Genomic DNA, 13727 nt, shown 5'->3' on the forward strand with positions numbered 1-13727 from the left:
AATACACTACAACATTAAGTTTTAGGAGAACACTTGAGCAATATTTTTTACATTCTTTATTCATCTGTGTTACCGGGTTGGTAAACAATGGGGACATGGGGACATAAGACCTTTTCAGGGGTGATCCTGCTCCATAGGAACTGCCTTCCTAGGGAAATATGTATGTCATTGTTGGTCTTCAAGAGAACTTCAAATGATATTTGAAGTTATAGTTCAGAACTTAACTGGTTAAATTCCCTGGTGTGTCTCACCTGCTGACGTCAGCTTACAGCTGGGCGGAGACAGAAGCTTTAGAAGCTGGGCGGAACTATTCCCTTTTTTGTTTAGGTTCCCCTGTGACTCTGAGGGGAGAAGGATGTTCCCTCTGTGTATCTGAGAGGGAGACATGTTTGCAGCAATGGCTGCCAGCAGTGACGGACTTTGATGCTGAAATGTTGTAATAAAGAGCTGTAAATAGACAAATCTGTCTATGTGTGCTTACAAGGAGCAAGACTGCTTTACACGCTGTGTTCTACTCTGCTAAAAGCCGTGACTGAGAAGAGACAGCAGGAGTTATTGCGCAGCTTGGGAGGAAGCGTGCCGGACCGCTGTAAGTGATTGATTGGGATCGTAAAGCTGTCTGACGTCGCGGCTCTATCGATCAAGGGCCAGATCGATCTATTCGCACAGTTCCAGTCTGTGTTTTGTTAATTATAATGTGATGTGCTTTTAAATTGTATTGTTGTTACTTACAAATTATTAAGTTGATGGAATATTTCATTTTATGATGGGATTTAAACTCTCACAAACTGCCTTGTGAGGGCAGTGTACCTGTAAGTCAAGTTTAAAATTTTATGAATAAGTAATTTATTTACTCATATTGCCATTGTCTTGACCAAAGTGGCTAAGCAGATGTTATTCTACAAAATAAGCCTGATCCAGAAAAAAGACTATAGATCAAATAAATGGAAAGCATTTAGACATTTCTTAGTAATTATTTTTTTTTATGACAGCAATGCCTTCTCACAACTCCTAAGTAGTTAAAATTAAAGTTAAAAACTTAAAGAGAGCCAGAAATTTAGTGCACAGTACACACAGACTTCACTATTTTCACACGTCACATACTCCATACAATATTGTGGCACCATGCAACAACTTCATAACATATTGATGTAGCACCCTCCTCAATTGTGCACCAATGGCATCAGTTGCAACAGACAAAAAGATGTGAAAGGAAGTTGACAAGCTACAAGGAAATAATCAGGAACAATTAACAGCACATAGTTGGAAAGAAATTTCAAATTCCTAGGTATCATTAAGCTATGAGAAGTTTGATGTGACGGGCATCTGGCATGACTCAGCCACAATAGGGGCCAAAGCTAGACCAGTGAACAAAGTCCAAATAAGACCCACATAAACTGGCATTCTCAAATGCATCCCATGCCTTCTGCTCAGTATCCATTGATATCACAGCATTGGCAGGCAAATAGCCTTGGCTTTTATCATCAATTTTCCCCACTGCTTTGCTTTCTATATTGAATCTGTCACCAAATCCTGCTGCTTCTCCCTATAGAGCATTGTCTTATAATACCATTTATGCTCCGATTCATGCTCTATTCTTGTTACCACTTGCATTTTCCTTTCTGAGCTTCCATTGTCACACCCATCTTCTCAAAGCTTATGCAGCCTCAGATTGTTTTAGTGGCTCTCTGTCTTCCACATCCAATGCAAACTCCTTGTCCTGATCTTTTAAGAACTCAATCTACTTGTCCAGTTCTATCTTTCTGCTTTTGGTTTTTGATATAAATCTGCTCAAAACCTTCACTCTTCCAGACTGTCAACCATCCAAAGGTCTCTAGCTCTTCTATAAAGCTTTGCTTGTTCTCTCTTGCTGCCTGCTTAAACTTTAAATGATTTGAATTCCCTCTCAGAACAACATACTACCACCTCCCTCTTCCTTCAAGTCCCTCCTAAAATGCACCTTTTCCATAAAGCCTCTTTTGCAGTTCTCATCTACAAACAAAATGAAGTCTACCTATGTATAGATACATTTGATCTCATTCATCGCTCATTAAGTATTGCCTCTATCTCGGCTACAGTATTCAGAACAAGTAAAAGAAAGTACTTCTTCATGCAACACATAGTTAAACTATGGAACTTGCTTCCACAGGAAGCAATGATGGCCAAAACTTGGATGACTTTAAAAGAGGACTGGACAAATTTATGGAGGGCAAGGCTATCAACGGCTACTAGCCACAAAAAATATTTTCTGCCTCCACTGTCAGAGCCATATGCCTCTGAATACCAGTTGCCGGTATGTTGTGCTCCTGTCCAGTTTGCAGTCTTCCCATGGGCATTTGGCTGGCCACTGTGAGAACAGGATGCTGTTCTCATAGCCAAGGTACCTCAGGTTAAGACCAGTTTCAGGTTAAGCATGGACCTCCAGAACGAATTAAGTTCTTAACCCAAGGTACCACTGTACGTGTCTGTTTAATCTCTAATTGCCAACTGCTTTCAGTATTAAATACCGTATTGGCCTGAATATAAGCTGCACTTTTTTTCCAAATTCCGACCATGTTAAAGTGTGGCTTAAATGTGCGACCTTACACAAATTGGCTTTTACGATATCTCTGCTGAAACAGACATACAGTAAAATGGAACAAAAAATGTTTTATTGCCGATTTGAGAGCTTGAGACTGTTGTGCAATTAATTCTAATGTCATTCATCACTTTCACTTGCAGGTCCTCTCTAGTACCTGTAGGATTTTCTTCTACATTTGCCATTTACAGGTATGAGCGAGTGCGGAATTTTAAGGGAGCAACTTATATTCAAGTATTGTCTTTTTCTCTCCCCCCCCCCCATTAATTTTAAAAGTGTGACTTATTTGCGGGTGCAGCTTATATTCAGGCCAATAAGGTAATGACTATCCTGTGCTGAGTTGGCAGAAGGTGCTTGGCTGTCATTCCCTATCTTTCACCCTTCTTTTCTCACAGTGTTAGACCGATTAGTGTAGGATTTTGTAGTGAGATCTTGAATTAGAAACTTTCAGCAGACATCCTACTACTCTGTTTAAAGATATGCACTTATTAAGTCCATAGGAGTCCACCCACCAATAGAGTAAGTATACAAAGATACTGATTCTTGCATGTACTGATCTCTTAGCTTGCCTGCACAGGAGACCCCCAACTTTGCCTCAAGTGTTGCAATCTAGATCATCTGGGCCCTGATATACTCACACATTTCCTTTCTTTTTCTATCTCATACCAGCTGCTCTTTTCATCACTTTCACTTTCTCAATTCAAATTCAGGAGAGCCTTTTATAACTGGCTCCCTATATTTTGTCTTCCTCTGGTGACAACTTCTTGCCCTGATGATGCTTTTTCCCAGACAAGAACCCAGTGCATCATGCATTCCCTGTTCCTCCCAATACCTATACAATTGCCAGACTGTTATGCTAAAAACCTGTGTTCATCAATTCTTTATTTTTACACTATAACCTAAGCATATTCACTTATAAATATATGCCAAGCATCTTTTCTGCTAATTTTGTGGCTTTTAAACGGCTTTTAGTTATGATTTTGTGTAAACCCTCATATTACCTTCTGTCTAAGTATACTTACTCTAAACATTATTTATCAGTCACATATTATATGAATATGCACATGTTATTCTAGTCCTCAGGATATAGTGGTGAAGGAATCCGTCTGGCTTCAGCCTCAGAAAGGGGCTTGTGTGTGCTTGGGGCACAGCTGGGATTTACACATGTAAAGGAAATTAAGGGATAGCTGGATGATTCCATAATATTTTACATTTGGACAAGCATAACAGATTTTGTAGAAGTAAGCAAATGGAATGCAAGATCTGTCTTAAAGCCAATAAAAATTAAAATCAAAAGTATATGTAACTGTGGTTTGTCTGTAGTTTTATAAAAAGGCAATTTGTGCTACACAAAGAACATAAGTTTTAACACCTCAGATATAAATGGAAGATGCTCCTCAAGTATCTGACCATGAGCAAAGAGTCTTCTTCAAATATCTACTTCAGTAAGTTGGTGCACCTCAATTAAACCTAGAGATCTCCAACTAAATATAGCTTCCCATTTTGCCTTAACTAGCCACAGAAATGGGGTGGGAAAAACAACACTCTCTTTCCAAGAGATTATCAACCACTATTGGCATGCCCCTAAGCAACATGCCATCCTAAGGGTTTCTCCCACTACTAAATACTAAATACTCCTCACAAAGGCCTGATAGCTCCCTTTGTGAACCCTTTTCTCCAAAACTCCTTGCCCAGAAAACAAATGTATTTATCACTGAGGTCAATCTTGCAATAAGGACCCTGTTACTTTTCAGTTCTGTACTAAATGTAACTCATAAGTTGCAAAAAAAAGGGCGTTAGGAATAACTTGTGTCCTTAAGATATGCATGTGGGTGGGTGGATTGTTAACAAAGACAGAGTATAACAGGAATAGAGTATGGCTGGTGGACACTTTTACAAAAAACTGTGCAACTGCATTTCCTAAGAACGTAAGAAGAACCTGCTGGATTACCTTCCGGTTCTTTTCTCTGCCCCTCTGGATGACCCTCTGCCTCTACAGTAGTACCTTGGGTTACAGATGCTTCAGGTTACAGACTCAGCTAACCCAGAAACAGTACCTTGGGTTAAGAACCTTTCTTCAGGATGAGAACAGAAATCACACTGCAGTGGCATGGCGGCAGCGGGAGGCCCCATTAGCAAAGTGGTACCTCAGGTTAAGAACAGTTTCAGGTTAAGAACGGACCTACAGAATGAATTAATTTCTTAACACAAGGTACCACTGTAGTCTCCCCTCTCTAGCTCTATAATAGTAACTAGGTATATGAGCCAGGTAGCAGATGTATGGGCCAAACGTATTATGCATTATTAGCTCTTTCTAGTCTGTATGTTTCTCTGTTTATTATATTTCTTGACTGTCCTTTACCATAAGGTCCCAGGATAGGTTATAAAAATGAAAGACACAATTATAAAACGTTTACAACCATAGAACAAGAAAATTGTAAATACAAACAAATCCATATATACAGTGGTACCTCATGTTAAGTACTTAATTCCTTCCGGAGGTGCGTACTTAACCTGAAACTGTTCTTAACCTGAAGCAGCACTTTAGCTAATGGGGCCTCCTCCTGCTGCCGCACCGCCGGAATCCGATTTCTGTTCTCATCCTGAAGCAAAGTTCTTAACCTGAAGCACTATTTCTGGGTTAGCTGAGTCTTTAACCTGAAGCATATGTAACCTGAAGTGTATGTAACCTGAGGTACCACTGTAAAACAATTAAATACAATTCTATACATAAAAGCAATTTAAAAAGCTCCAATACAGATGCAGACTAGAATAAAGATATCCACATAAAAGACTTACTGAGCGTGGAAGTTATTTCATAGGCACCAAGAAGGCAACAGAAATGTCTAATATGTGTTGTTGTTGTTGTTTAGTCGTGTCCAACTCTTCATGAGGCAATTCCAAAGGGCAAGTGCCACTTAAGTCCCAATTCCTATAAAATGGTATCCTCTCAGGCAGAATGCAGTGAACAATTGGGTATGTAAGGGGTGAGATGATCTTTTGGTTATATTGTCCCAAGCTGTACTGGGCTTTTACCCAAGTACTAACACCTTGAAATTAGCTTGGTAGCTAACTGGCAGCCAGTGCAATCCTTTCAACAGGCAGCATAATATGTCAAAGATAACCTGACCAGTGTAGTCAAGACATCACATTTCACACTGCGTGCAGTTTCTGGGCCAACCTCAACAGCAGCCCCACATAAGAGTATATTGCAATAAACCAATCAGAGCATAGAATACAGTGGACAGGCTCTCCAGGTCTTGAAACGGCCATAGATAACTCTCTTACCAGCCAAAGTTGGTAAAATTCACTCATAGCCACAGAGGGCACCTGGGCCTCTAACAACAGATGGATTCAAGAGCACCCCCAGATTATGAACCTGCTCTTTCAGGAAGAGTACAACCCCATTCAAAACAGGCAATTGACCAAATATCCAGACTTGTAAACCACCCATTCACAAGGGCTGCCATCTTTTGCCCAGATTCAGACTCTGGTTGTAGGCCCTCATCCAGTCCACTACCAAATCCAGGCACTGGTTGGCCAGCATGTGCATGGCCTCTACTAATTCAGATACAGTATTACAAAGAAATATGCTAATGACACTATGACCCAAAACTGCTAAAGACCACTCCCATGGCTGTCATACAGATGTTAAATAGCACTGGAAACAAAATGCTATCCTGCGGCACTCCTCAGCACAACAGCCAGGGGACCAAAATACAATCACTCAATTGCATTACCAAAACAGTTCCTGGAAATAGTGAGATTATCTTAGGGTGGTTGGAAAACTAAGTCAGCTCAGGAGGATGTCATGGTCAAGGGTATCAAAAGCCATCAAGAGATAAAGTAAGAATAATAGTCACACTTCTGTCATCCTTCTCCCAATAAAGGTCAGAGTGACCAAGGAAAATTCAGTTTCATATGTAGGCCTGAATTCAAACTGGAATGGGTCAAAATAATCTGTTTCACCCAAGAGTATTTGCAGTTGTTGCACTACAACCCTCTTTACCACCTTACCCCGCAAAAGTGGTACAGTAAGTCTGCAACTTATGCAGGGGTTACGTTCCAGGGATTGCACCTAAAGTCAAAATCGCATAAAGTCAAAACACATTGGGATTGCCAATGACTTTTTTCTTGGATGCCTGTCCCCTTTCAGTCCTTTTATTTATTTATTTTTTTAAATTAAAATGCCAAGCATGTAAAGCGGAACATCTCTTTCAAGGCAGTTGGGATCCCTCACTTCTGTAAAGACACATTGACCACACCCTGGATCCACATAGCCTTACCAACTGGCAAGAGACGATGGCCTGCTTGTTTGGGCAGTTGTAGGAAGTAGAAAGAGAAAAGAAAGAGTGGGAGAACAACCCAAATGACAGCCAGAGTAACAAAGGAGAGACAAGACCAACCATACACCCACATGGGAGGTGCGGAAGGAGGCCATACCAGACCCCACTCACATACACAGACAGATTAGAGGGGGGCGGATGGAAAAACAAGCCTTAATAGAGGAAAAGCTTGAGAGAAAACAGCAAATCAAGCAGGAAAGACAGACCTGCCTATGTCAAAGCAAGAACATGACAGACTGAAGTGACATGGTGCATCCTGGGAGTCACCTGCTTCCTAAGACATTGTGCCTGCCTTCAATCACTTGGTAGGGCCCTAAAGCCCAACCCGACTGGCTCCCTCCCACTACATACTAGCTTTTCTGTGAGCACATGTGCATGCATATGTGCCTACAGAAACACTAGCAGACCTGCAATCAGTAGTTAGTTAGCCTGGTTGGGTTCAGATGTGAACAATCCAGTGTTGAGCTAAACCATTAGGTATTCAACTTTTGGATCAGAACTCTTTTTCAGGTCCCAGCCTGTTTCAAGACCAAGCAGCACTACCATCACTGCAAATATATAGTGAAAAATTAAGAAATTGGTACCCAACTGGTTGTTTGGATAAAAATTGGGCCCTGGATCTGAAACGGTTGGAGACTATTGAGCTAACAAAGCATGGTTTGGTATTACATCTGAATGTGGGCAAGTGAAGTAGCTTGGTTGGTTTTCATGGAACAGGCACTTCAATGAAAGGCATTTTAGCAAGTAAAACATGTCTTGGTACTGTAGAATGCCCAGCACATTTTAATATACTGTCAGAAATAATGGCTGCTATAGCTTCTCTTTCTCATGTTGGCAATAATACTTTGGTCAACAATTTCAAAATAACGAACTATTATTATGCTGTCTGAGTTTTAAAATAGAAATAACTTTAAAAAGTCACACAGCTGCTCAGAAATTTCCAATCTCAACATTCCAGACATCTATCATTCCACAGTTTGTCATCTCCAGCTATAATCAAAATATTGTCACGCACATTGAATGAAAGGCAATTTTTAAATACTCATATACTTTGATTTCTTTGTTAGCCACATGCATCTCAGAAAAAAACTTCACTCCTGGAAGTACCCTAATGGAAACAAGTATCACCTCAGTCCCACCTACACCTTCCACAAGAGCTAGCATAGTTTTTATTACTTGTTTTCCAATAGCTTTTTCACTTTCAGTAAAGCATACTTATACATAGGACCTAGACATTTACTTTCAGTATTTAAATAAAAATATTTTGAAGCTCATAATCCACCTTGGGCACCTAGAGCTATTTTATTTATTACATTTTGAGACTGCTTTTATATATACATGGCCCTCAAATGTTTTACAAGGGGGGGAAAATGGGGGGGGGAAGCTTGAAGTATAAAAAACAATCTATTACACAATTCAGTTAACATAGCTTTCAACCCACAGTTTTTTATCATAATTACTATAACTTGTTAAACACAGTAGAAAGCAAATACAATTAGACAATAAGGAGAAATATTTATCCATCCAAACCCTAAAAAACAATATAGGTTTAACTAGTTTTCTGAACAAAATAAGTAAGTGGGATGGCAAGCAACGCTAGAAAGCAAGCACTGTTTTTAAAACCCTTACTTCTACTAGGCTAGCCTCTATGGAATACAGTGGTACCTCGGGTTAAGTACTTAATTCGTTCCGGAGGTCCGTACTTAACCTGAAACTGTTCTTAACCTGAAGCACCACTTTAGCTAATGGGGCCTCCTGCTGCTGCCACACCGCCGGAGCCCGATTTCTGTTCTCATCCTGAAGCAAAGTTCTTAACCTGAAGCACTATTTCTGGGTTAGCGGAGTCTGTAACCTGAAGTTTATGTAACCTGAAGCACATGTAACGCGAGGTACCACTGTATAGAGCTGGCTAATTAGAGGCATCAGATTGTTAGTAGTTCAGATATGAAATGTCCAAGCTATATGGTACGTGCTTGCTACACGGAATACCATGATGTGCAGTGGTTCCTGCATTTTGGTTGGTCTTTGCAACCAAATTTATGGTCTTTGGGATATCCCTGTAAGAACATAAGGCGACCCTGCTGGATCAGGCCAATGGTCCATCTCCTCCAACATCCTGGTTTCACAGTGGCCAGACAGATGCCTGAGGGAAACCTGCAAATAGGATTCGAGCACAAGAGCACTCTCTCTTCCTGTGGTTTCCAACAACTGTATTCAGAAGCACTGCTGTCTCCAACTATGGAAGCAGAGTACAGCTAATAGCCATTAATAATCTATAATCCTCTTTTAAAGCCATCTAGGTTGGTGGCCATCACTGACTCCCGTGGGAGCGGGTACCATAGTTTAGCTATGCACTACATGAAGAAGTGATTTCTTTTATCTGTTGTGAATCTTCCAACATTCAGCTTCATTGGATATCCACGGGTTCTTTTCTCTAAACTAAAAAGTCCCAAATACTGTTATCTTTTCCCATCCCCTTGATCATTCTGGTTGTCCTTTTCTACAACCTTTTCCTCCTCTATCTACCAAACCATTTTTGAGATGAGACGACCAAAACTATACACAGTATTCTGAATGTGGTTGCACCATAGATTTGTATAACAATATATCAGCAGTTTGATTTCACTGGTTGGTGCTGGGAAATAAGCACGGATGAACAGTGTGCAATTCAATGGATGTGTGGTGACTTGCAATGTGTTGTCAGAGGGTAAAGGATTCTCCACCTAGATTCATGAGCTGAGTGGATTTATGATGAAGAGGAATTTTCTGCTGGCATTATATAGATGCCAAAATATTTCAACCATCTCTAAAGGTCTGCAACTAGCCTTCTGTAGAAACAGGAAACTTGGCTAGCTAGAGACTTGTCTCACACAACAAGGCTTTGTTTTATTATCTAATATGTATAGATATTACAATTATTATTTGCAATATTTATTATCAGCATGTGGAAAGAGACAGTATTTTTCTTCTACATTTTCAGCTAGGTATTTTGAATTTGAGCTTTTACCAAATAAAGGATAAAGCATGATGCTTTAACAGTAGCCTATTTTCTTATTGCTGCAAGCATGGCCCTATATTCTATGGGAGTGCACTGATTTACAATAACCAATGAAAAAATTCAGTCCTGAAAACGAAGCCTAAATGATAGTTCTGCCAATAAGTTAAGTGGCTAAGGGCTGCAATCCTATATATGTGTACTCATTAGGCCTTACTCTAAGGTTAAGTAGGTACAGGTTTACAGCCTAAATCATAATCTAGAGATAAATTTACATTTTATAATTTAGATCAGGAATTGTCTAACTATATGTTTCTCAAACAGTCAAAATAAAACAAAAAGTATGTACTGGGGAGAAAAATAATAATTTCTTGTGTTGCTTGTTTCATTTAAATATAACCTGTAAAGCTGTTTCTGCATGAAGGACTTGTGCAACCAAGAATTGTCAATCAGGAGATCATTGGCATGCATGCATAAATCCCTCTATCTTCCTCTTTCCCTCAATTAAATATGCATTGGTTTTAAACAGAAGCAAACAAATCTGAAGACCTGCCATGGGATGTGAGACACTGGTATTTACAGCTTTGACAGATTCATATTCTTCTGAATTCCATATTATATTTAAGTAAAGCCTTAATATAAAGTATCAAAATGAATTATATTAAGATAAAGCTTACTGTCAGTACAATCTGTCATAACTGAAGTCATAAATGCTCAGATTTAGGATTTTATATATTAAGTTTATTAGGTAACCAATGTCTTATTGTGCATTAGTCAAGACTTACACTTAATAAACTGTTAGTTTACTTAACTCTCAATGAGCACAAATCCCAAACACCTCACAGTAGGAAGTTTCCTCTCCATTAAAGACAGCAAATGTATGAAGCCAAAACAATCAAGTACAGTCATTACTTTTGATACTTGACTTAAAGTACTACTGCCACTATTGCCAGCTGCTGAGTTTCTCTCACCAACAACACTTGGAAATAAATAAATTCTGAATAAAACAATATTTCTGAAGTGTCTAACAGCCAAAGCATTCTTATTTTTTTGAATTAAATTCAGAAGTATATTTCACTCTAACCTGCTCTCTCCAAAGGAGTAATGATTACCCTTTCTCTAAGAGTCCACCCACTAGGTAAATGAACCTCTGGTCTTGGCAAGTCTCCTTACATAAAAGAAGCAAACACAGAACATGCAGCCATATCTTTAGATGAGTAGTTTTCGTTTATAGGAGCCTCTATTTTCATTAATTTCTTTCTTGGGACACACTAAGTTCTCCAAGGACACAGTGTTTGGAGCTGACTGTCCCAAATCTTAAACAGCAAAAGCAAGCTCTATACCTTTTTTTTTTTAAATTACAAAATGCTTCACCTACCTGAGGATTATAAACACAGCAACAGACCTACAGCCTATAGCCCAAAAATATGTAGTGGAAAAATGGAACAAGGAAATTAGGTCTCCTGTGGAAGTAGTAGGGCTGCAAGCACTAATTAATGTATGATCAGCTAATTAAAGTATTAAACAAAAGCTATTTTTCTATGTAAAAGGTAAAATGGTAGGAAATATCTGGCTTTTGAGGACGAGTATTTATAAATGTAAAATATGGATACACACACAAAATATGAAGGCAGAGATATGTAAAATATGAATAAAATATGTAGTGTTTATAGTTATCATACTGGCTTTCTACTGGACCCAGTCAATAAATCCCAAACTTTCTGTCCTGTATCTCATTAGGATTATCCAACAAATTCACCTGAGCAATTCTCTATTATCTGCCCTCTACTTGGGTTCTTAAAAAAAGTTCAGTTTGAAAGTTCTGGCCAATCTTACACCTAACTCCATCCATGACTGACTTGAAAATATGCACTACTGAGTTAAATGGTTCATGTTTCCAAGTAAATGCACATAGGATTACAGCACTAGACTTCAAATGAGTGATCTTGCTTAGTGCCCTTGCAAGTATACAGAAAAAGCGAAACAGAAATCCATTAATTTCATGATTGCCCTCACTTAGATACAATTCTGAAATCATGTGGAAAAGGGTGATGGACTGAGTGATAAAATATTTTCAATTATCAATCTAGTTAGAGCCTTTATTCCATTTATTTGAAAACCAATTTCAAAACGGGAAACATGATTTCTCTCTCTCTTAATGATAGCCTTTTAAAATTAAAATAATAAATAATAAAATTACTTTAAAATTCATTCACCCTGTTTGCAAGGTACTCAAATTCTTCATTGCTGGTCTTTCCTTCCACCTTGAAAAATAGCCAGCAAGCAAGCCTCTGTTATGACTAGTAGTTCTAGCCGACAGCTCCAAAGGCAAGAAGGATCTCCCCAAGAATCAGATATAGTTTCAACAAGAGGTTAGACCAGGTGTGCCTAACAGGTGGCTGATAGGTCACATCTGCCCCCAAGAGCTTTTTTGTGGCCAACAGCTCAATGAATTTGTCATTTTAAAAAATTAAAGTAAATACTTTTTTTTAAAAAACTGTTGATTGCTCCACCGTGATGATGCCAATAGGCTTTGTGCCGCCCCTCAAAAAATGTGTGTCTGTGTATACATATGCACATACCACTCTATTTTAGATAAATACAAAAGAAAAAGCATTATAAAGAGAATATATCTACAATCATTCTGTGAAAGAGCTAAAAAGATACAATGTGACACGTTATTCTGGAACTTTAAGATTCAGAACATGAAAAAGCATACCCATCTTTCAAAAAATTTATCTGACTGTAAACCAAAGTCCTTCTATAGCAAATTAGCTGTGTCATGCGGGAAGGGGGTAGGGCAAGCTGCTGTGCTAAATTCTCCCAACACTGAAGGAAAAGGGTATCCATCAGGGTTGGTGGCCACTGTTAGCCTGTAATCCTTTTTTAAAACCATTCAAGTTGCTGGCCATCACTGCCTTGTGTGTTCAAGTTCACTTTTGTTCATCTGATGCTTTAAGAAGTGTGAACACTTTTTAAACACACTTTTAAGCAAAAGAAAAAGGTGGAGAAGAGGTAAGTGGAAAAGATGTGAGAAAAACCATCTTGCTAATTTAAAAAATATATATCCAATATTCCAGGTGATGGTTGAAGGTAAATCTCAGGACAGCAAAGACAGAAGACTCCACTGTAAACTACATATACAAAAACACAAGATAATCAATGAACCACAAACTTTTCCAGTTCTGCACTATTCCCCAAAAACACACTTCATTTGTCTTCTCATTATGAATTGTTTTATAAAATAGAACTTTGGCCAAAGGAAAAAAAGCTTTATAATATTCAGAACTCTTGGGGGGGACTGTGATGGTGAAACCATTTTTTGTACAATATATAGTTTATACATAAACAGTAGAGGTAGGTAACCTTTTGCCTTCCACATGCAGTTGATCTACAGCTGCCATCATCCCTGACCAAAGGCCATGCTGGTTGCAGTTGATGGGAATGCCCTTTACTTTCAGTATAAAAATGCAATACAAAACTATCTGAAAAGTAATAATCTTTGCCAACATTATTCTATAAGCCATGTTACTGAGGATAAAACTATTGTGGTTCACAAGCTGATTAAACTCTGAATAACTTGAAACCATTTCTCCATTCTTTTACAAGATGCCAAACTTGCTATTTTAATACTTTTTTATCTAAGTTATGCCTCTCAAGCAAGAGTTTCTGATTTCCCTGCCCACAACATGCAGCAGAATGAAATGGTAGCACAAAGATACAATATAACAGAACATACCACTTCAGTCCAGACAATCAATCAATCAATCAATCCCATAATTAAAAATGTTTTATGTAAATGGAACAG

The 13727-nt window shown here is 38.7% G+C and overlaps 1 protein-coding gene across 1 annotated transcript in view; it reads right to left on the minus strand.

Annotated features, from left to right (window-relative positions):
- Window positions 1-13727, minus strand: part of DYRK1A (dual specificity tyrosine phosphorylation regulated kinase 1A) — a 96902-nt gene that overhangs the window by 45931 nt on the left and 37244 nt on the right. The gene's annotated exons all lie outside the window — the stretch shown is intronic.

Source organism: Podarcis melisellensis, assembly GCF_964234715.1.
Source record: "Podarcis melisellensis genome assembly, chromosome: 4".
Taxonomy (NCBI): Eukaryota; Metazoa; Chordata; class Lepidosauria; order Squamata; family Lacertidae; genus Podarcis; species Podarcis melisellensis.